This window comes from Pinus tabuliformis, chromosome 2_1 (genome assembly GCF_031772625.1).
Source record: "Pinus tabuliformis cultivar Carrire ecotype Pingquan chromosome 2_1, CPIR1, whole genome shotgun sequence".
NCBI lineage: Eukaryota > Viridiplantae > Streptophyta > Pinopsida > Pinales > Pinaceae > Pinus > Pinus tabuliformis.
In genome coordinates this window covers 32,456,805-32,482,960 of record NC_142299.1, presented here as the reverse complement: position 1 = coordinate 32,482,960, position 26,156 = coordinate 32,456,805, and positions in this window count along the sequence as shown.

The window sequence follows — 26,156 nt, the reverse complement described above, 5'->3', positions numbered from 1 at the left end:
ACCAATTAAAATATGATGGTAGATTGATTCACCTTATCACTATGGGAATTAAAATGAAATGCTAGCAAAAGGGAAATAACTCTATAGTTCAACTAGTTATTGGAAGTAGAGGAGAATCACGTGGTTAATGGTTTGCATGTCAACATATATGATTTATGTAACTTTATAAAACTCCAAAATATGTATTGCTAAATCCTTCATAGGCTCAATGTGAAAGACTCGATATAAATTTTTTTCCTTTTTCATATACCTTCAAGTCTCTTCATATTCAAAACTATCATCAATATATCACATTAAAAAATATAGTTTGACATAAATCCCATCTAGATAAATATTCATATTTAGGAATATCGTGACATTCTCACATTTACAATACAATTTCACTTTCACTAATAACTTATATATAGGCTAGCTATTTATGTCAATAATATATATTAATTGAACCAACATGATACCATTCACCCATTTATCATGTATATCGATATTATAGAGAGAGTTATAGTTGTTATTCGATGTAGTCCAATGGAAATTGAAAGATAGGCAACATCATTCCTTGGATGTTTTAATTTAGTATTCTTCCTCACGGACCCCTAATCTATAATTGGGCTACGAGAATAATGTATACTCTAGAATTGTGCATTAGAGATGCACACGAGGAAGGGGTGCCCACTCAAAACCAACTCCATACAAGTTATTAGGCTGCATAAAAAGTAATTCACATGAGGAAGAGGTTCCCACTCAAAACTAACTCCATATAAGTTATTAGGGTGCATAAAAAGTAATTCTTTCATTGCTTGGTCTTTTTTTATAGGATTTTTTAGTGTTACACTTTGCTTCTCGTCCAAAATTATCAATTTCTTGATTTCCAATATTCTTATTATTCACTTCCCATTTGTCAAAAGTTTATAAAGACTCTCTTGAACTTCCATTTCTTACTTTCTTCAAAAGGATAAATTCCCTTCACCCAAACACTTGTTTCATATTTCTTCACATAGTTGTCCCTTGATTCCAATTTAGAATCTACTATTTTGGTACTCACATTTTCTTTTAGCTAGAGTTAGCTATTAGGTGTCATATTGTGTCTTTGACCTCCCATTCCATTTCTTAATTTCAAATTTTATTTAGATATTCTAATATTGTGATCCTTCCACAAGGATGGTTCTCATGGTTAGGCTAGGGAAAACTCTTCAATACGATGTTTCTATTTATCTAAATGGACTTATATAACATTAGAAAAGTGACATCTACCCTATTTGAATTTTTAATATATTCACCAAATCCACAAGGATTAGGTGTATCACTTCCATCCTTAATCCGATAAGGTATTTATGAGCCCAAATATCATCTCGAATCTTTCATACTTTTCTGTTTCATGTACTTTCGTCAAAATGTACATAAGTTTCTCATTTTTGGAAAATTTTGTTAGATGAATAGGTTTGGCCACTATTGATATCTAGTCAAATGGTAGTTTTTAAATACATTTGGTTTGGTCATGAAATTTAGGATTATTTGCGAACTTGATTGCACAAGTGTTATCAATCCGAAGTACAATATATTTTTCTTACATGTCTAGTAAATATTCAATAATTTTCTTGAGTGACACAATATCATTTGTTGCTTTTGCAAGCACCATATATTTTTTCTCTATTGTGGAACTTGTTGGAATTGACTATTTTAGTGACCTCCAAGAGATAGCTCCTAATCCAAGACTCATAAGATATCATAAAGTAAACACTAAATCATCTTCTTTTTCTCCATCAAATTTTGAATTAGAATACCCTATCAAGCTAAACTAAGTATTAATCATTTTGAATCCCTCCCAATCACCAAACTATGTTTTTAGTAGCTCCCTCTGAGCTCTAAATCATTCATGCTAGGAAAAGAGCTCGATATTTATTTTTCAATTTAGAACTCCTTAACCATAAACACCATCTTACTAATTTTGTGTTCAATTCTAGTCTTTCTCCCCCATTGGAACCTTTCTTTTGTTAAGATTGTATTTATCTGCCACATCGTTTTCCTTTAAAACAACTTCCACGCATGACATTTTTCTCTGGTCGTCTATTATTTTGTTCATTTGCGTAGCCAACTGTTACCGACCATCTTGTCACATACGCCAAAAGGGCATGATAACCCAAATTAATCAGCATCCTCAACATTTTTTCATAATCCCTTTCCAAAGCCCTAAGCATCATCTCTCCAAAATGTTTGCGTTTATGGTGAGTCACCTCAAAAACCATGTTTTTTCCCCAATGCATCTCGCATGATTGTCAACCTACATTGGGTGCAAGTTACTTAACTGATTATCAATGCTAATTAGCATAGGTTACTCCATTTTGCAGGTGCGCTAATTCTAGAAGTTTTGGAAAATTAACAAATATTTTCAAATCTTGTCCTTCAAAAAGCTTCTAAGGTGATTTTAATAATTTACCATAGATAGATACCTCTAATTCCTATATGATCCTATATTGGAGACCTTATACCTTTTCCCTTGACCTTATCCTCCCTCATACATTGATCTCAAGCTTGGATTTGTGAATCCTAATCTACAAGGTTTACCCTATAAATTTACTGCCTCCCATAGAGTGTGAGTTGGATTTTAGAGATTTCTAGTGCCCTCGTGTTGTTTCCTTGAGCTTAAAGAATCCATCCATTTATGCATTAGGTTTGAGTGTGAAGATTTTCTTTATGGCATGGAAGGACAAGACAATTGGGGAATACATCTACAAAGTAAACTTCTATATATAGTTGTAACTCTCTCCTTTATTTATTAATATAAAAAGTACTATGTTTTTCTATACTTTCTTCATGCGTATGCTCTCGTATTTAAATTCCACGTTGACTCATTTAATAGAGATATTGGATTATGATATGTGGATATTGTATTTTCTTTACTTGTTTTAGCCATTATTGCAAGTTCTAATTATAGCACTTGAAGCTAGAGTTTTAGCTTACAAGCAATAAGAAGGCTTAATATAGATTCCAGGTAGGTCTCCTTTCTTTATTCTAATCTCTCTAAGGAAAACATATATATTTCTTCCCTCTGTTGTTATAAATGAGACCACTAGATCTAGGGACTTCATTTTTGTCTGCAAAAGTGAATTTTCCATATAACGCCAACAATTCTCTGTGTGGAAGAACAGAGGATTTTTTAATTTTTTGTTCATGCCCCCTTATTAGGCATAACTGATTCTAATTGTTTTCTTGGTGATTAAGAGTCTAATCTCTCACATCATAGCCTCTAATATATTTCCAAAAATAATAATAGATAAAATAATTTCTTTTTATTAACAAAAATATATATTTATATTGTCATAACATATTACTTTTCTACCACTTGATTTCCCCCTCCCATTAAAAGGGAATACCATCCTTGGTGTTTTCATACTTTTATTTTCCTTGAAACAACATAGGAAATACTTCTTTCATTTCACCTTCCATATTCCAAGTGGCTTCCTTAGGCCCAAAGTACTTCCATTGCACTTTAACCTAGGTGGTCACTTAATTTCAAAGTCTAGTTTCCCTTTGATGCAAAATTTGTAATGTCTTAACCTAGAACTCATGTTTTGGATCGACCTATATAAAATTTTAATAAATAATATGAGGATCATGAATATATTCTTTCAAAAGATACACATGAAATATATTATGAGCCCTAATGTGGGTTGGTAGTGCTAGCTCGTAGGCCACTCGCCCTACCATGGCTAGTATTTAAAATGGTCCATACAACTCAGGGGTTAGTTTACTACAATTTCCCAATTTTAAGGAAATATTATTTTGTCGTAATTTAATATTTACATGTTCCCCCACTTGGAATTATTTGTGTGTCCCTTTTAAGTCTGTGTAACTTGTTTACCTATCATGTGTTTCTTTTAGGCTATCCTTTATATTATTCACCATGTTCTCCATTTCTTGTAGTAGATATCATCCTAACATATGCCTATCATCATACTGACTACAATTTAAGGGCATATGACACTTCCTTCCGTACATAAATTTAAAATAGATAATCTTGAGTGATGGTTGATAACTATTGTGATCCAGGTGGATGTTGGTGGCCACCCACCTATACCATTTGGATCCCCACAATTGTCTCTTTCGATTTTTCTGTTTCCTTAATTATAGCACAATTTACTATTTTTAGCACTTTTTTGGGTCCTAAACTTCCGGAGCCGTTTTGAGGCCCTAAACAACGTTTTTTGGGAAATCCTCTGACAACGATTTTTTTGTCTAAAAATAGTCCTTTCTGTCGTATTCCTCGGAGAGATCTTTCCAACGGGCTATCATGCGCGTCAAACGGAGATAGTACGACCAATTCGCGACCCCGGGAAGTTGATGTACCAACTTAGCCAAAAACAGGGCCCACAATTTGGCGTTTCAGCTTCTAGGGTTAGGTTTTGGAATGTGAAGGGTTTTCCATTGTTTCTCAACAATAAATAGGCCCTCGAGCCTCATTGTAACACAATTTTTGGAGAACAGTTCAGAGGCATGTAGCCGACACATCTCTTCTCAGAGATAAGCTACCATCGCCCTAGCTGGGTTATTTCCATTTCTATTTATAAGCATATTTTAGTATTTTACAGTAATGAAATGAAGTATTATTTTCGTTGCATATTTGTCTTTATGGTTATCTCTTTATTTTATTGCGTTCCTATTTAAATCTAGATCAGTGGTATTAGAGCGGTCTGCTTTTTCTCTGTTTTTCTTTACATGTCCCCAACGAGGTCGGGATATAAGGAGTTAGGTCTCGAACTTGTCGAACGTTTGCAGGACGAGCCTCACAAATCTCGACGACCTCCCATGGCGGATGAGAAGAAAAACGAGGGGGCAGGAGATACTACCAAAATCTTGCTCAAAGAAGCCCTCGAGCGACAAAGGAACGCGATGATGGACAACTTTGCCCAAATCCTTCAGTGGCTACGTAGAGGCGACGCATCGGCTTCCAACAACTACTCTAGAAATGCCACACCGTTTAAGGTACAAGTTTATTTTGAAATCCCCATCTTTGAGGGTCAAATAGACGCAGATGCCATAGATAAATGGTTAAATCTGCTCGATGGGTATTTTTCTGTTCATGAATTTTCAAGTCGGGAAAAGATTGTTTTCGCTCTTCTCAAAGCAGCTCCCCACGTCAAGGATTGGTGGGAAACCTACTACGAACAGAAGGATGAAAGTACAGGCTCACTATTTTCAGCCGCACCCACTTGGAATGACTTCCGGGATGCCATCAAGGAGCAGTACTACCCTGTCAAAAGCTATGAGGACAAATACATCAAATGGACCACATTGCGGCAGGGACGAGACCAAGATGTGTCGGAGTTCACAAACATTTTTCATACCCTTCGCACACAATTGGGTATCAAAGATTCTGAGCTGCATTTGGTACTCAAATTCCGCGACTTCCTACACAAATACATCAAGGAAGAGATGGATTTCTTGAACATCTCCTCACTCAGCACAACATACCGATACGTTGCCAAAATCGAGCAAAAGTTCAAACAGAAGAAGTGAGACTTTGGATCTGCAAATCCAAAGCCCAAAGGACAAAGCCAAGGCGGGGTGACCCAAGACAACCCGTCGAAGCCGCAAGAAAAGAACCACACCACGAAGCCGAAGAAGGACACAGGAAAGTGGTGTGAGTTCCACAAGAGTCCCACTCATAACACAAGTGAGTGTCGGACCAAGAAGTCGCTGGTGGCCGAGTTGAAGGCTTCTGAATCAGATGCATGTTCCGACTCTGAGTCAAAACCCGACAAGGGGAATGACAAAGGGAAGCAGATCATTGATGCGGATCCCAGCGCCACTGTTGCTACTGCCAAGATCCAGAAAAATGAGCCTGAAGGTCCAGAGGAGGGGGAACGTCTTTTCCACTCATATATGTGGGTGAAGGGTTCTCTTCTGCAATTCATTGTCGATAGTGGCAGCCAAAAGAACCTCATTTCAGTAGAGGTCATGAAGTAGTTGGGCCTACCGACTACACCACACCCAGAGCCGTACAGTATCCTTTGGCTTCACGAAGGATGACATCTCAAAGTTCGCCAGCAGTGTCGCCTTCCCGACAACATCAAGCCCTTCACAGATGAGGTATTGTGTGATGTTACACCTCTGGATGTTTGTGATGTACTATTAGGCCAGCAATACTTGTGGAGGTGAAATGCTGTATATGAGTCAAGGCCTCGCGTTGTCATCATTTCTTTGGATAATTCATTATACAGGATACTGGAGGTAGCCCCACCTATCGCCACCTCTTTGATCACTCCTAAGAAAGGCATCAAGCTCATCTCATAGACTAGGAATTTTATTTTCTGTCTGGTTCACTCTCAATGTAAGGGGAAGATCGTTGCTACATTCATGACCCCCGCAAAGGGTTCCTCCACACAGCAGCAGCAACAGAGGGATATAGTCATGACAGAACATAGGAACAACTTCTCCTTACCCGGAGGGGTACCAAAAAAGTTTCAGGTGGGTGACAAAGTTTGGTTATATTTGCAGAGGGAGCGCCTTACCAGAACCCATCAGAAACTCAGACCACTTCGACATGGTCCTTACACCAGTAACAAGGCTACGGGAAACAATGCTTTGAAGCACAACATTCCTCCATTCCTTCGCTTGCACTGAGTGTTCAATGTGGACCGTCGATGACCATGCCCCCACCATTTCTGGACACATCAGAGATTGCAGAACAGCTCACCAGAGACCCAGCTCAGCAGAAGCTTCCTCATCTCAGGGAGGAACTCAACGCAATGGGGACCATTGCTTCCTAAGGGGGGAGGAATGATCAGGGTGGATGTTGGTGGCCACCCACCTATCCCATTTGGACCCCCACAATTGTCTCTTTCAGTTTTTCTCTTTCCTTAATTATAGAACAGTTTACTATTTTTAGCAGTTTTTCGGATCCTAAACTTCTGGAGTCGTTTTGAGGCCCTAAACGACATTTTTTTGGAAATCCTTCGCCAATGATTTTTTTGTCTAAAAATTATCTTTTTTTCGTAGTCCTCGGAGAGATCTTTCCAACGGGCTATCATGCGCGTCAAACAGAGATAGTACGACCAATTCGCGACCCCGGGAAGTTGATGTACCAACTTACCCAAAAACGGGGCCCACATTTTGGCGTTTCATATTTTGGGGTTCGGTTTTGGAATGTGAAGGGTTTTCCATTGTTTCTAAACAATACATAGGCCCTCAAGCCTCATTGCAACACAATTTTTGGAGAACAGTTCAGAGGCATGTAGCCGACACATATCTTCTCAGAGATAAGCTACCATCGCCCTAGCTGGGTTATTTCCATTTCTGTTTGTAAGCATATTTCAGTATTTTACAGTAATGAAATGAAGTATTATTTCCGCTGCATATTTTTCTTTATGGTTATCTCTATATTTTATTGCGTTCCTATTTAAATCCGGATCATATTGTCATAGGAAAAATCAACTAGAAACATATAGTCTTGACATTTTGTGGGCTAGTTCATTACGTACATAGGTAGCATGTCCTCAAGGACTTGATTGACCCTTTCATTTTTCTCATATGTTTGTGGGTGGTATGCAATGATGAAATTTATCTATGTACCCATTATAGTAAACAATGGCTTCCAAAACTTGGAAGTGAAATTTGCATCCCTATCTCATATAACAATCTTTGCTATTGTGTGAAGTCTAAAGATTTATTTCATGAAATATTATCCCACCTGTGAAGCTCTATAAGTAGAATGAAAATGGATAAAATGAATAGCCTTAGACAACTTGTCTACCATAACCATAATAGAATCATGTTGTTTTTATTCTTCTCTAAACCAGTAATAAAGTCTGATGAAATTACCTTTCACTTTGATTCTGGTATAGGGACAAGGTTCAAAAATCATCTTGGGTGTTGATGCTCCAATTTTACTTGTGGACATTGTTAACATGTTTCCAACTACTGATCTAGCTCCTTCTTCATGCTAGGCCATAAGAATTCCTTTCTAAGAGTTGTGATTATTTTATGATAACACGGGTGGGGTGAAAGGGGTCTTTTGTGGTGTTTATTTATTATTAGTTGTTTATTCCTAGCCACATGAGGAACATAGATTCTATTTTTAAATGTTAGTATCACATTTACATTAAGTGCATAATTTGGTCATTCTTCATGTTCATCCTTGATATTCATTTTTTCACAAATCTCACTAAAATATGTATCCTCTAATGTTGTTTTCTTAATCTACTCTACGAAATTTATTTCAACACTACTTATTACCTCACAAATATGCTTCAATCTTCTACTTAATGCATCCACCACTTTGTTGTCTTTCCCTTTTATGTGATTAATTCGGAAGTTGTATTATTTCAAGATGGTCATCCATGCAACCTGCCTAACACTCATGTCATGTTGGCTAAAAAAATATTTTAAACACAAATGATTGATAATTAAGGTAAATTTCTTACTAATTAAATAATGTCTCCACAGCTGAATTGTATGGATGACTGCAACTAGTTCAAGGTCATAATCTGCGTAATTCCTTTAATGATTCTTTAATTTGTAAGATTGATAAGTCACCACATGATCTTCCTACATGATCATGTTGATTTAGGGTAGCATTGGATGTGATCTAGGAAAAAAATTGGTTGAGAGGCTGAGGCACATGAGATCTACAATACCCAGAAAGGGTTCAGGCAGATTCTAAACAGTTTGGGAGATATTAAAATAATTAATATCTTTAATGGAGTCCCTAAGTCTAAACTTGGGGAAAGAAACTACTAATGTGAATTAATATAAAATTGTGTTAGAATGGTCCAAAAGTCATGGATCAATCCAGATCTAATCTTAGCCGTTGATTAGGGACTTAATCTCAATTGTTGATTTGTCAACGAGAAAAGTATAAGAGGAGGCTTGAGGGTCACTTGGAGAACACACCAAGAGATCAAGATTTCGACTTTCTTGGGTTTAGTTTGCAAAGAAAGTTGAGAGAGTTCTCAGAGTTGCAGCTGAGGGGAAGTGAATACAGAATCAAAGAGGCAGAGATAGCACTAGGAGGATCAACGCAGTAGTCGGAGAGAGGGATACAAAAGAAGCAAAGGGTTCACACAGAGCCAACTAGGGCTCACACAGAGGTAGCCAAGAGTTGCGTAGTGCCTCACAGGGCCACCGTGGGTGACATAGAGGGCCAGAGGGCTAACGTAGTGCCTCCAGAGGCTCACAGAGGCTAAGCCAGAGTGACATTGGGCTAATGATAGGCAAGAGAGAGGCTGGCACAGTCCCTAGAGGTTGACTTTGGGGTTTCATAGGGTAGATTGGAGCTGTGGAGCTACTAGAGTGTTTATCCGGGATTTCACCCAGAGTATCTACTTCCGAGTAGAGAGATACCACTGCTGAGATTTTTCTCCATTAGGTGAGATGGATTTGGAACCTAGATTGTATTCTGAAACTGCTTAATAAATCAAGCACTCAGATAGCTGCACCAATTTTCCCGCATTGGGTTTTTTCGGGGACATTAGTCCAAAAACAACGATGTCACTTGTGTGCTTGTTTCTATTTCCTTCGTTTGATGATATGTAATGTGTTGAGCATGTACTTGTATTTATTTCTAATATTTACATGTTAAATAACTTGTTAATTAACAGAACAAGTCGGTAGGAATAAATTAGTAAAATGCATAAAGGGTTTGAGGGCGTGGTTGAAGATCACAGGAGAACTAAGGATATTAGCCAAGTAGAGTAGCAACAATAGAAAAAAATTGTCTCGAGTGACAAAAGTTGTTCCTAGCAGAGTAGCAACAAGGAAGGGGTGACATAGTGCCTGCAACATCAAGATTGAGCCAGGAAGAGGCAATACAGAGCCTGAGGGAGGCAAAGTGACATAACAAAAACTGCCTAAAGGCAATTTCCTTAGTTTTCAGAATAAAATTACCGTGAACCTGTGGGTTATGGCCCACCTGTACAAATGAGCAGCATTTTCATTGGAGGGTTTTAACAAAAACTCGAACAATCACCAAGCAGGGATACAACACATAATCCACTAATTAACGCTGGTCCCACCTAAATGCACAAAACCAAACTCCAAATAAAATAAACTCATGTCCATACACTTCTCGGGTCCGCTCAATAATTTAACAATAATTGAGCAACAATTGAACAACAATTGGTCCCACATTGACTTCCCATATTGACTTTCCCTTTTTTCACATGTGCTTCACTCTATGTCGTTGATCTTACCATTCAATTCGACAGTCGTTGATCCACCCGATCAACAAACCCAATCGCCATCCTCCACCATTTGATCAAGGCATGCTTGATCTAACGGTCAATAGAGATATCGCATGAGAAATGTGTGCGACACTTAACCATCCTTACAGAGCCGATAGGGTTTCTGAACTCTTGGCCTATAATAGTTTCAGTCCACCTTTGGAGTTAATGTCCGATCACGTCGATATCTGTTGGATAACATAGGAAATCAAATCCTACAGTCGAGGGCCCTTCAACTAACACACGGGTTAAAAACAAATTAACCCCTGCAGTTGACTATGACGTAAGCGGTTGAAAATGTGATTGATGGTTGGGATTGAGTGCGGGCCTTCAAACACGATCAAGACACCCGTAGACTCCTAACCTTTACAGTTACGCATTTCAATCTGGCACTCACATTACATTCAACGTGGATTGTTGAATGTTACTCCACTCCACCTTGCAATTAGACTTCATCTCCGGGCTTGCTACACAGAGCATTTAATTATGATGATCCACATAACATCGTGCTCTTTCCCTCTTATTTATACCATATACAGGTCTAGCGTAAGGTCAATGCTACTCTTTGACTTCTTTATCCGTGTATCTACACCCTCCATAATCATGCGATTATCTCCAACAACATTGGAACATTTTACCATGATCATAATTTGATCTCCACTTGGGCATATCTTGTCTTCTTATTTGTGCTTAGGTCCTTTGTCAATTCTCCTCAAATTCATAAAGGAATTCTTCTTGCCCTTTGTTAGGCCCCTATACTACTAGTGTAACCCCTTCTTGTTATTAGTACAACCCACTTATTATATTGATGTACCCATGTAGTGCCCATATTGTTACTATTGTGCCACATAGAAGCCCACTATTGTTACTGTTGTGCCCTACAATATTATTGTTATGTAGGCTTTGATTGTACTGGGACCACTTAGACTCCTATATATAGAAAGGAGGTATTTTCATTTGTATCATCCAAGAATTGTTCATTTATGTAATGTAAAGGAGGTTGCCCCCTTGAAGAGGCTGAATTCTAAGGCGTTGATCTTTCTTTTCTATCTTTTCTTGAGCTGGTTTCATAACATTTGGTATCAGAGCTTTGGATTCTAGGGTTTCGCTGCTCCAAACAGGTCAGCGTGGAATTTTCACTATAACTTTTTTTCTGTGACGTTTCAGAAGTCGCAAAAAAAACCCATTTGAGAATAATTGGCGCTGAACCTTGGGTCCATATTTCAGAGCTTTTTGCGCAATATTTTCGGAGATATGATTAGAGGAATTTGGTCTTTTTGCAGACTCCTGAATTACACTCAAAACAGGTGACCTGGGGAAAATCGTCATAACTTTCTTTCTGAGCATCGGATTGAAATTTCGTAAGAAGGTACAGAAAGACGACGGACTGTTGTTTTGGTTTATATATTTTTCACAGTCAAAGGTTGAAACAGTGACACGTGGCACTTCATACAAGTGCGCTCTACTGAACTAGTCTATAATCAGGTCACTGCGGGAGATTGTGCATAACTCTTTCTTGGAGAATCCAATTTGGATCAGACTTGTGGCATTGGAAAGAGGACACAAAGGGCTACTACAGGTCGCAATTTCAGAACTTAAAGATCCAAAAGTACAGAGTTACAGCTGTTTCAAGGTAGAGCTCCTAAAATCAAGAAAAGCAAGATGAGGAAGTTTGATGGCAAGGATCCGATAAATTGGATACTTCAGATGGAGCAATATTTTGATATACATGGTGTAAAAATGTTACAAAAGGTATGTATTGCATCTTCATATTTAGAACCAGATCAATTTTTATGGTACAAAGGGCTTTGTTCTCGTAAAAAACTTGTTATGTGGTCAATTTTCACGGAGGAAATGATAACACATTATGAAGATACAAAGAGCAACACCTTCTTTAGAGAAACACCACAACAATTGGAAAGAGTAAAAGGGCTTTGTGACATAATGGAAAGAAAAATTATGGAAACCAGGAAGCATACCCCTCACAACTATAAAGATGGAAGTGTTGTTTCTCCGAGCCTTCCACAACCTACAAGGGTTACACCACAACAATTGGAAGAAAAAAGAGAAAAAGGGCTTTGTTACAATTGTGATAGCAAATGCACTAAAGGTCATAGGTGTGCTGAGAAGAAATTATTTTACATAGAATATGAAGAGGAGGAAGAAAAGGATCAAGAAACATCAAAAGAAGAGGATATACGTCAGGACACCACCCCAGAGAAAGAAGAAATGAATCAGACCATATCTTGTAAAGCATTGGAAAGAATTACCACTCCTCAAACTCTCAAGATAGAAGGACATATCAAGAAGAAAAATGTCCAAGAAGTGAAAGATCACATCGAGAAAGAAGAAATGAATCCAACCATATCCTGTAATTCAATGGATGAAATTACCACTCCTCAAACTATCAAGATAGAAGGACACATCAAGAAGAAAAATGTTCAAGAAGTGAAAGATCACATCGAGCATCAAGAAATGAATCCGACCATATCTTGTAAAGGACTGGAAGAAATTACCACTCCTCAAAAGATAGAAGGATATATTAAGAAGAAAAAGGTTCAAGCAGAGAAAGATCATATCGAGCATCAACAGCAAGTTCTCCAACTTTTTAAGGATAACGCCACTTCGGTGCAAAATCAAATGAAACAACAGGTAGATCAACATCATAGTGAAAAATGTTTTGATGTAAGTGATTGGGTATTTTTACTACTACATCTCAAGCAAGCTATTTATGAGAAGGAAATGTTGGCAATACTACATGCACTTAAAAAATGGCGACCTTACCGAATGGGAAGATGCTTCAAGGATGAGGATGTGGAAGCATTCTTTTGTGCTATTTATATTATCCAACTAGATTGGATAAACGAAGCAAGGGATGAAGGGAAGAAGTACGAAGCAGTATGGCCATTTATTCAAAAGTTGCAAAAGATCCCAATTCAAACAATATTGCCAGAAATTGAAGAAGAAGGAAAAATCATATTGGAACTTGGAGCAGTCATAGAAACAAGAACCCAACAGCTATGAAATCGATCAATTTCAGAGTATCTCATCAAGTGGAAGAACTTACCCACTGAAGATTCCACATGGGAGGACAAGAATCTTATACAGAAGCATCAAGAACTACTCAAGCGTTGAGGACAACGCTTTTTGAAGGAGAGGGGCATGTTAGGCCCCTATACTACTAGTGTAACCCCTTCTTGTTATTAGTACAACCCACTTATTATATTGATGTGCCCATGTAGTGCCCATATTATTACTATTGTGCCACATAGAAGCCCACTATTGTTACTGTTGTGCCCTACAATATAATTGTTATGTAGGCTTTGATTGTACTGGGACCACTTAGACTCCTATATATAGAAAGGAGGTATTTTCATTTGTATCATCCAAGAATTGTTCATTTATGTAATGTAAAGGAGGTTGCCCCCTCGAAGAGGCTGAATTCTAAGGCGTTGATCTTTCTTTTCTATCTTTTCTTGAGCTGGTTTCATAACACCCTTTCTGTCTTTGGTTCCATTTTTCTATCTGACTCTTCTCTTGAGTTATTCTTCCATGTGCTTCTTTAAAAATACTACTTCTAAGCTTTGCGCTGATTTCTTTAATCAGATTCATACAATCTGACAACTATCCTCCTCTATATTCCTTCTCTGCACTCATTCTCTACCCGAAATTCTCATGCATATATATATATATATATATATATATATATATATATATATATATATATATATATATATATATATATATTAAACAGAGTTCTCCACTATACACATAATTTATCCTTCACCATATTTATCACAATCTTTTTTCCTCTTCTCTGTATGACAAGTCCTGATGATGAGTCTTGCTCTAGACTCGAAACGTCGACGAGAAAAAAGATGAACACTGTGGATTATCGGAATTCTATCTCTAAAAAACCACTCCACAGAAACCTGCAATCCAAAACTTAATTGACATTATATAACTCAGAAATAGATCTTTGTATTAAAAAACAAATGTATATACAATAGAGTGCTTCTCTTGCTTCAATGCCCGTAGGCTACAATCCAAACCCTACCTATTTCCTATATAAGGAATATTCTTCATTCTGCCCTTTTTATGCCTTATGCCTTTGAGGTTTATATTTGTACAATAGGATTGTGTTTCCAATTCTGGTTCAGATCCTCAATCTTGTCAATTGAATCCTAATAATCTTCTATGTCCTCAATTAGTTCCTAAAATATATTCTTTATCCCTTGAGGATCTCAGCTCTCAACTAATCCTAAGGATCCTCCAAAAATCATGAACTACTTTCTAATATTTACAATATCTCAATCCATACTAATTACTCATCATCACCCATGTTCTCCTACATTCGAGAACGTTTACAAATATCTCACAATATTTAATTAACTCCTATTCTAAATGTCTCACCTAAATCACTCAAAATATTTAAAATTACATGAATTAAATACATAGGAAAACCACTCTTTTGAAAACACAAGACCACCTAGATTCTACTAAATGTACACATTTTTTGAACCATGGCACTCCTGCATCAGACTCCCAATGTAGAAAATAATCATGATCTCTAGATCATGTGCTTCTAATCTTTGTCCTCCTAGATCCCAGATTTTGTTTTGTAATTTATATTTGCCTATTTCTTTTCCTTTCAGTTGTTCTATTGTTGTTGTTGTCTCATGTTATTTTCTAGGTTTCCATACCTTATTCTACAATTTCCCACTTGCTATGCTCTCACATTCTTCTGTTGTCTTCCTCTTACTGTTGCTTCTTTGCTTACTTGTCATTGTCTTCTTCTGAGACACCTTTATCATTATCCTTATTATCAATTCAATCTCTCTGTCTAGTGTATCTTCTGATTATTTATTGCCTTCAACTCTTGATTGCTGAATTTTCATTTTTACTGCCACCCTTACATCCTTACCCTCTTGTTCACTATTGTCTTGTACCTTTTCAGCTACTGCCATATTATGATTCAAGATAATTTTCTGCTTCTGTTTACTGTACTTGTCAACTTCCTCTTGACTATCATTTATGACAATTTATTTGTCACCCTTCATCAACAATTTACTCTAGATATTTATCCTCTGATGTTCTAGCTTTCTCCTTTGAAGGTCTAACTCTCTATATAACTAAATAATTTTAATTGGAATAGAATTTGGAAATTTTACATAGTTTTCAATGCTTTCATTTGTTGTTGACCAATCTTCAAATGGTCCTTCTTTCCCTGCTAAATGTTCCTTAACATCTTTCAATAGATGTTCTTTCTCTTCTTCTTTCATTTAGTTGTCCACCTGTACCAAATATGTTCCAATTTCTGCAACAAAATCTGCAATCATAAGGCAATTATCAAAATAAAAAATATAAGGCCTTTGTACCTCTTCTTCCTCTGGCAACCTTTTAGTACATTGCTATGATTTTTCCTTTAAATCCCCTGTCAGCACATTAGTATGCTGATTCAACTCAAGGAATCCTTGAGACTAGCAACAAGTCTCTTTTCCACACCATATGTTTTAATGATGCGTCTCTGCACTTGTTCACTGTAGTGAACTATTTCTTCTCTAGTCTCATTTTCATACTCTACTTCAAAACTTTCATCTTCATGTCTTAACTGATATCTGCTATTCCAGTCTTCACTGTTACCAACTCCAACGTTCTGCTGCATATTTCCATGAGACCTTTCTGTATCCTTTCGTTTTTGAGATCTTGCTATCTCAATCTTAATCTGAATAGATTTCAGATTCTACTCCTTCTTCTTAACAAACTCTAAAGTTTGTTCATCACCCTGTGTTGTACCTGCAATCATACACAAATCATTAGTTTTAAAAATACAAGACCTTTCGGTCTCGGTTGATGCTTCAGACATCAGGTCTTCTTGTCACTCTGAATCCTTCATATGATTCAGTTCCTCAGTAGATTTTCCCTCTATCTCTTCATTACTTTCAGAAATCAATGGACCATGTTCTGGTTCACATACCAAAACTTCCTTCATATACTCATTTAATATGAGTAACTCTTCCTTTGATTGAGCATTCACTCTATGCTCCCACTTCACTTTTATTTTATGCCATTGGACTTTCCTTTTCATAGTCCAACCATGCATTTGGTCTTCATTCTCTTTCTCTTGTAGCCATCCTTGTAGTATCTCCAACTGTACTCTCATCATTGCAATATTTCTCTTTCACTCATTACTCATCTTACCTATATGGCATTCTCTAGAACCTCTTCTATGACCCTCCATGGCCATATTCCCTTATGAGCTTATCCGTGCCTGATTGGTGATTTGCAACATAGCCTTTTCTTGTAGCATTATTCTCTTGCTACTCAATACGCTATCAAGCTTCCTCTTTGAGCTTGATCTCTTCTCAGGTATTCTGTCTCTTGGTTTACTCAATTGAACCTTTTAGAGCCTCACTGCTCCTCTCGTTGTTGCACCTAGTCACCTTTCTCCTTTCTTCCAACCTCTAGTTAGATAGGTTCATTGCCATCATCATCAAAAACCCTGCTTTTTCTTCGCTACAAGTATCAAACATATTCATAGCATTTTTCAATTAATAATTCATCATTAATTAATGAAAACCATGATGACCATACCTCATTGTCCAATTTTTTGAACACATGTTGTTGTTGCAATTTTTCACTAACCCTTCAGAAACAATTTCCTCAATTTGTCCTTTCAATAATCTGATCTACTTTCTCCCAAAGTAGATTTTTTATTCTATCTTTTTACCATTCTTTCAAAAATCAATTTATCAATCACAAATTTCAAAATCAAATAAGAAAATCATTTTTTTTTACCTCAATGAGATTCAGAACTGGTTCTTCTCTTTGCTTCTGTCGCGCCACTTTGGTTTCTTGAAAATTCTTCTCGTTTTGTCCTTTTCAAAGAAAACCCTTCAAATTTTGTTCTCTGTTCACAGAGTTCATTATGAAATAAATAATTCCATAGGTTCAAAATTATTTTCAAAAGACCAACACACTCTAATTTCTTTTCTGTAGCGCATACCCACTCTAATTTTCTTCCAAAAGAGCTTTTTCCAGCTCTAATACCACTTTTACGTAGGAAACACCAGCTAAAGGCAATTTCCATAGTTTTCAGAATAACATTATCGTGAACCTGTGGGTTATGGCCCACCTATACAAATAAGAGACGTTTACATTGGTGGGTTTTAACAAAAACCCGACCAATGACCAAGCAACGATATAACACATAATCCGCCAACGAATGCCGGTCCCACCTAAATGCAGAAAACTGAACTCCAAATAAAATAAACTCGTGTCCACACACTTCTCGGGTCCGCTCAGCAATTGAACAACAATTTAACAGCAATTTAATAACAATTGAATAGAAATTGGTCCCATGTTGATTTCCGACGTTGACTTTCCCTTTTTCCACAGGTGCTTCACTCTACATCGTTGATGTTACCATTCAATCCAATGGTTGTTGATCCACCTGATAAACAAACCCAATCACCATCCTCCACCGTTTGATCAAGGCACGGTTGACCTAATGGCCAATAGCGATATCGCAAGAGAAACTTGCGTGACACTTAACTGCCCTTACAGAGCCGATATGGTTTATAAAATCTTGGTCTATAAAATTTTGGGTCCGCCTTTGGAGTTAAAGTCCGATATTTTTATGGCGTGATATCCATTGGATAATGGAGGCAATCAAATCCTATAGTTTGCAGCCCTTCAACTAATACACGGGTTAAAAGCAACTTAACCCCCTCAGTTGACTGTGACGTAAGCAGTTGAAAATGCAATTGATGGTTAGGATTGAGTGTGGGCCTTCAAACATGATCAAGACACCCATAGCCTCCTAACCTCTACAGTTACACATTTCACTTTGTCACTCAGATTACATTCAACATGGAGCGTTGAATGTTACTCCACTCCACCTTGTAATCAAAATTCATCTCTGGGCTGGCTACACAAAGCATTTAATTCTAATGATCCACACAACATCGTGCTCTTTCCCTCTTATTGATACCATATATAGGTCTAGTGTAAGGTCAATGCTACCCTTTGACTTCTTTATCAGTGTATCTACACCCTCCATAATCATGCAATTATATCCAACAAGACAGGAACGTTTCACCGTGATCATAATTTGATCTCCACATGGCCACAATTTATCTTCTTATCTGTGCTTAGGTCCTTTGTCAATTCTCCTCAAATTCATAAGGGAATTCTTCTTGCCCTTTCTGTCTTTGGTTCGCTTTTTCTATGTGACTCTTCTTTTGAGTTATTCTTCCACGTGCTTCTTTAAAACTACTGCTTCTAAGCTTTGTGTTGATTTCTTTAATCAGATTCATACAGTTCGACCACTATCCTCCTCTATATTCCTTCTCTGCACTCGTTCTTTGCTTGAAATTCTCATGCATATATATATATATATATATATATATATATATATATATATATATATATATATAGATATATATATATATATATATATATATATATATATATATATATATATATTAAACGGAGTTCTCCACTATACACATAATTTATCAATTAATTTCTTAATACATACTATATAACTCAAAAAATGAATCTTTGTATTCAAAAACAAATGTATATACAAAAGAGAATTTTTCTCACTTCAATGCTCATAGGCTACAATCCAAACCCTATCTATTTCCTATCTAAGGATTATTCTTCATTGTACCCTTTTCTTGCCTTGTGCCTTCGAGGTTTATATTTGTACAAAAGTATTATGTTTCCAATTCTGGTTCAAATCATCAATATTCTCAACTACATCCTAAGAATCCTGTAAGTCCTCAATTAGTTCCTAAAATATCTTCTTTATCCCTTGAGGATCTCAACTTTCAACTAATCCTAAGGGTCCTCCATAAATCATGAACTACTTTCTAATATTTACAATATGTCAATCCATACTAATCACTCATCATCACTCATGTTCTCCTACATTCGAGAACATTTACAAATATCCTCACAATATTTAATTAACTCCTATGCTAAATGTCTCACCTAAATCACTCAAAATATTTAAAATTACATGAATTAAATACTTAGGAAAACCACTCTTTTGAAAACACAAGACCACCTAGATTGTACTAAATGTACACATTTTCAGAATAATGATGCTCCTGCATAACAAAGGTAGGCTCATGCAGAGGCCAAGAGGGCTGACACAGTTGGCTGAGGAGGCTAATTTTTTGGTACGGGGTTGTGCAGAGCCTAGGAGATCTAACCTTCAATTTGTTGGGGTTTAGGGGGTTGTGGGTAAGTTGCAGAGTGAAGCTGCTGGGGTATTGTAGTTAGAACAATACCTAACATGGAAAGACCAAGGAGGAGGGAGTTGCTACCGATGGTCTCTAGCAAAGAAATCCAGATCAATGGTGCAACGACACTAAGGAATAGAGTGGAGGCATCTTGACATTTCTAGAAGGGTTTCTAGGAGGGAAATCGAGGCTCATAGGGAGTCATACCAAGGAATTCTATGAGGGAATTAGAGGAGCAGCGAAATGGCACTACACAGATTAGTAGACCAGGACAGACTTGACGGAGCCTCGAACTTTGTAGTCTGGAAGGCCAGAATCTTATCCGTACTCGACATAAATTGTGTCAAGCACCTCACCTTGAAGATGGTAGCAGTCCCAGTTGACCTGGCTGGTAACGATAGGTACGAGAATGCAATGGAGAGAGATAAGAGTATCATCCTTGACGGGGTCAAGCATCATATAGTACCACATATTGCCAAGAAGAACACGACATAGGAGATGTGGGAGGCTCTGACCAAGTTGTATCAGCATACTTGCATGCAGAGGAAGAAGCTACTATAAAATTGGCTACCATCATACCAGATGCAGAAGAGAGAACAAATTGACCCATTCCTCGGTTGATTGAAGGAGATCTAAGATCGGTTGATTTCCATAGGGGAAACACCAAATATAGAATTGATGGGGAGAACATCCCTGAATACAGTCTGAGAAGACTGGGAGGTGTTTGTCTAGATCATACTGGGTAGCGAGACCCTTCCAAATTGGGAGGAAATGTGGGCTACTCTTCGCCAAGAAGAGATCAGAAGGATGAGCAAGGCAGGAAGCAGTGTTAAGGAGATCATAATCAAGAAGGACGAGGAGGATGATGCTGCCCTAGCATCTGAGGGAAAGAAGGAGAAATAAAAGAAGAAGGACCTCTCCAAGGTCAAATTCTCCCATTGTGGGGAGCTCGGTCATTATGTGACCCAGTGTCCAAGGAAGAAGAGTAAGGGAGAGGCCTGTGAGACCAAGGCAGCACCAGCAAGGGAAGAGAAGGAAGTGGAGACAAACGATGACTATGCCATGAGTGCGCACACACCACTTGAGAAAATGTGGGGAGACATCGTGATGTAGTCAGGCAGACTACACGCGATGAGGGGTAGGATCCTCATGGTACCCTACCTCTTGGATTAGACCTTTCTATGGGAGAGACAAAGAAGAGTAGCAATGCTAGCGATGTCAATAGAGACAGATGCGGATGGAGCGACAAAGGGAGTTACGATGCAGGATTCCCAAGACAGCAAGAGGCTAGTAGGCTGCAAAAGTGTGAGGGGCACAGGAGTGTTGCACCAGTGTAGGATGGCATAGAGACATGTCCAACAGTGCGAGATGCATGGAGTTGTTATGGCAGTGTAGAGGCCAAAGAGGGAGCACTTGTGAGTGACAAAAGGAGCTTCAACATTGAGAGTGTTTCTATCATGACGGAGATGTCAGAGTTGGGAGATTAGTTACTTACTTCTGAGTAACCGAGTTGCAGTGCAACAATTAGCAGGTGTAGTGCTATCGGAAGCATGATGTCGCATGATGAGAGGGCTTTTAGTGCAAATGCAACAGTGGCAGTGGCAAGGCCATGGGCACCAGCACAAATGTAGAGGGAGTTGCAGTACGAACGAAGTGGTGGAAGTGGTAGGGACATGGGTAGTTGTGCATGATGGAACAATGTAGATGATGGGCATCAGGCTTAGCATCATCACAGGGACCGATGCCAAATGGTTAGGGTGATGCTTAGTGAGGAGTATTGCTAGAGAATAATCTTTGCTAAGAGGGAGGGTTGATTTGGGGTAGCATCAAATATTCTCTATTAATGCAAATCAGTGGAGAGGATAAGGAACATGATATCTCCAATACCCAGAAAGGGTTTGGGCATATTCTAAATAGTTTGGGAGATATTAAAATAATTAATATTTTTAATGGAGTCCCTAAGTCTAAACTTAGGGAAAATAAAATATTAATGTGAATTAATATTAAATTGTGTTAAAATATTCCAAAATGCATGGATCAAGTGAGATATAATCTTATTCGTTGATTAGGTACTTAATCTGGGTCGTTGATTTGTGAACGAGAAAAGCATAAGAGGAGGCTTGAGGTTCACTTGGAGAACACACTTAAAGATCAAGATTTCTACTTTCTCTAGCTGGGTTTGTTGAGAAAGTTGAGAGAGTAACGAGAGTTGCAGTTCAGGGGTGGTGAATATAGAAGAAGATATGTAGAGATAACACTGGGAGGATCAACGTAGTAGCAGGAGAGAGGGACATAGAAGCAGCCAACGGTTCATGCAAAGCCGACCAGGGCTCACATAGAGGCAGCCAAGAGTTGCGCAGTGCCTCAGAGGGCCAACTTTGGTTATGAAAAGTGCTCGAGGGATGATGCAGTGCCTCAAGAGGCTGATGTAGGCCAAGCTAGAGTGACGTGGGGCTAACGATGCGCCAGAGAGAGGTTGGCGCAATCCCTAGAGGCTCACGCTAGGGTTGCGTGGGGAATATTGGAGCTGTGGAGCTGTCAGAGTGCTTATCCAAGGTTTCATCTGAAATATCTTCTTTCAAGTAGAGAGGTAATATTGCAGATATTTTTCTCTATTGGGTAAGCCAGATTTGGCACCTAGATTGTATTCTGAAACTGCTTAATAAATCAAACCATCAGATAACTGCACCGGTTTTCCTGCATTGGATTTTTCTAGGGAAATTAGTCCAAAAATAACTGTGTCACTTGTTTGCTTGCTTCTATTTCCTTCAGTTGATGATTTTTAATGTGTTGAGTATGTACTTGTATTTATTTCCAGTATTTACGTGGTAAATAACTTGTTAATTAACAGAAGAAGTAGGTAGGAGTAAATCAATAAAGTGCATGGACAGTTTCTGAGGTGTCAGACATAGAAATTCCAACAGATCACTCCCCATAAACCTTCTAAAAAAGAATCAATAAACACTATAAATTCTTTATGATGGTCTACTATTTTTAGCATAGGTGCAACAATAAGTGTTTTAACTATTCAAATCTCTCTTGACATTTTTGAGTCCACCAAAATTGAATCCCTTTCTTCTCCAGAGAGGTCATCAGGTAAGCTAATTTATAAAATCCCTCTATGAATCCGAAACAGTATTGTGTGATACCCATGAATCATCTAACGTCTACCATGTCCTTAGAGATTGGGTAGTTAAGAATTTCCTTTACCTTTTCGGGATCCATTTCTATTCCATCATTAGATATCACATGTTCCAAATATTGTATCTTATCATGATCGAATTCGTATTTTCTAAACATAGTGCATGATTTATGTTTTCATAGAGTCTACAACACTATTTCTAGATGTTTCTTTTTCTTCTATAGTTTTTTTCAATAAATCAATATGTCATCTATAAACATTATTACAAAATTGTGCATAAATTTTCTAAAAGACTATTCATAAAGCACATAAACATAGCATGTGAATTTGTAAGTTCAAAGGGAAGAATTGTAAACTCATATTTCTCGTATTGAGTTCGAAAATTTGTTTTCAAAGTATCATCTTCTTTAATCCTCATTTCGTGATAAGTATACGTGAGATCTATTTTAGAAAATATAGTTTGTCCCCTTAATTAGTTAAATAAATCATTAATTCTCCATTAGGGGAATTTTGAGGTATAAAATAGGCATCCTAAGGAAATTATAAAATAATAGTGAAAATAATAAAATAATATTATATTACATCATCAAATTTTAGAGAGAAAAAAGGGAAAATTATTTTTTCAACTCCTATTTTAAATGTATCTGCCTATTGGTTTACTCAAATTTCAAGAGGAAACACACGTTGGATGGAAATTTGATCCCTCATCCAATGAGTACCCATTTTGCATACTTTCAATGGATGATACTACACGAAAAATAATAAATACATGAAAAATGTGATAGCAATCACGTTTTTTTCATGTATTTCTCATTTTTCATGTAGAAGGATTCATTGAAAGTATGCCACATGGGTACTCCTTAGATGAAGAATTATGCTTTTCACCCAACAAGTACTCTCGCTTAAAATTTGAGTAAAACCTTAGAGAGATAAGTTGAAAATATGAGTTGAGAAAGTAGTTTTATTATTTTATTATTTCTTAATCTTTTTACTTTTTTACTTAAAAAATGGTGAATCATCCCCCATGGTTGAAATCATCATCTTTCATGCTATTGGTTCTTATAAATTTTATTTTGGTTTTACATTTTTCCTAGGAGGCCCATTTTAGACCTCAAAATTCCCCTAATCGGGAAGGGAATTTTTATTCTTAATTGTCAATTTATCCAGATGTCAATAATAAATGAGTAACCTAAATGTTTCTTCTTTATTTTTAACAAATAAGTCTGATGCACCCCACGGTGAAAAGATCGGTTTGATGTACCCTTTGTTTAATAAATCTTGTACTGCATTTTTAATTTTACTAATTCTGTACTCTCATTTGGTAAGGTTCTTTTGGTATTAGTGCAACTCTTCATATTAATTCTATAGAAAAATCTATGACTCTTTCAGGATAAGAACCATGAAACTTGTCTAGAAATATGTCTTAATAATCTTGAATAACTTCCAAAACATCTAATGATTTAGCTTGGTTTTCTTGTGAGTGGTCTTCCACTTAAATGGAAAATAACTAACATCATTTCCTTGCAAATATCTTTAACTATAAAGAAATGTTTTTCAAAGAAAAATAGGTTTGGGTATGCCTTTTACAACATGAGTTTTTACATTATCCAAGGTCAGGTAATGGCTTTATCAAGACAATTAACAATTGTCTTGTGACCCTCTAACCAGTCGAACCCTACCAAAATGTCATATGAACCTAGCGACAAAATATTCAGATTCACAATGATTTTGTTCCCATTTAAAACAACATGATGTATTTACCAAGTTACTAAATTTTATTTTTACGCCAATAGCCACTAGACTAGCCATGATTTTTTGTACCTTTCATAATTTAATTTACATTTTTCTACAATCTAGGGACTAATGTAACTTAAAATAACACCACGGTCTATCAAAACGTAAGCACTTTGGCTTAAAATTATACCTTCTATCTTCACCATGGTAGATTGATGTTTTTTCTAGTGCTCCTCCAATGCTACATTAATGTGAGGAATATTTTTTGCCACATTGTTACTGGTGGATGCCTCTTGAATATTTTGTAAATTATGAATAGACATAATATTATAGGGGAAGTTTCTCAAAAGAAGGGGTTCTCCACAACCCCGACATTTTAATGGTTATTTATCCTTTCCAATAAATCCATTATTACTTAATTAAGTCTATGTGGTTATAGTCTAATTCTATTTTTGTGTTTTTTGTGTTTGGTAATTATTTTTACTAAAATTTACACTTTGGTTTCCCTTACCAAGGTTCTTAAAGAGACTAGGTTTTCCTCCTTTTCTACCTTGTGCAAATATCTCCTTTTGATTAGGTTTCAATTTCACATTTTAATTTCTCTATTTAGCTCAGTGATAGTAGATTCTTTCTTTTCTAATGGCCTCATCCATTCTTTTGGGATTATCACATTCAATTTGTTCTTTAAAAGAAAGAGGAAGATAATTAATAAAACATTGTTTTTTATATTCTTCTTGTTGTATATATGGAACATATATCAAAAGATGAGGAATTTTTGTGATTAACTCATAAATTGACATTTTACGAATTTTCAAATCATGAAATTCTTTGGCCTTGTCATCAAATTAACATTTAGTTAAAATTTTTTCCTTAAAAGTCTCTAAAATTCCTTGTAGTTAACATTCTTGTTTTCTAAGTTATGTATTGTTTTAACTTATTCCCACTAGAGGTAAGATTATCCCTATAACTATTATGTAGCTTATTTAACTTTTAATTCAATAGAATAATTATAGACTTGAAAGTACCTATTGCTATTAATGACCGACACTTGTCTCACTTCTTCACACTCCCCATTATATTTTGGGGGTGTAATATTCTTGAGTTCCCCTTGTAGCTCCATTTTTGGCCTCTTTCCATGCTTCAAATGTTGTTTTTAAGAGTTGTGCTCTTCTTCGCCCTCATATCTAGCTTCTTCACTTTCAACCACCTCATCATAGTTTTCTCTCTTGGAAGCTTCTCCTTGATCCTCTTCCTCCATTACTATTTCCACAATCATGTGACTAGATATGTCCATTAATTTTTGAATTACTTTCTCTTTTTTCTGCACTAAATTTTAAAAACTACTCATTTCTTGGACAAAGGCTTACTATCTATGTCCTTAGGTCCCTCACCATAATCATTAATTTCCACTAGGTGTACTTGTGCATGTTCACCCAAAAGTACCTAGGTTCTATCCTCACAGTGTTAGATTCTCCCTATGGTTTCTCCATAACTTATCATGTTTTCTTACTCTTCCTCTTCTCTTTAAAAGGAGGCCTTTATTTTGTTAAACAAAGTCATTGTTAGATCATAGGAAAAAATGTATAAACCTACTTTTCTATGATACCATATGTAATACCCCCCAACAATCACTCAGGAATAACTATGAATTATCCAATATTTTTTTTGGAACATAATATCTACATTATTTGTCATAACAAAATGGTAAACATCAAATTCTTTTGCAAATGAAAGACACCCCTTTAAATCTAAACCTCCATTTTGTTTCTCATGTATTATGTAACATTGTAATGTCTTAAAAAATTTTAATTT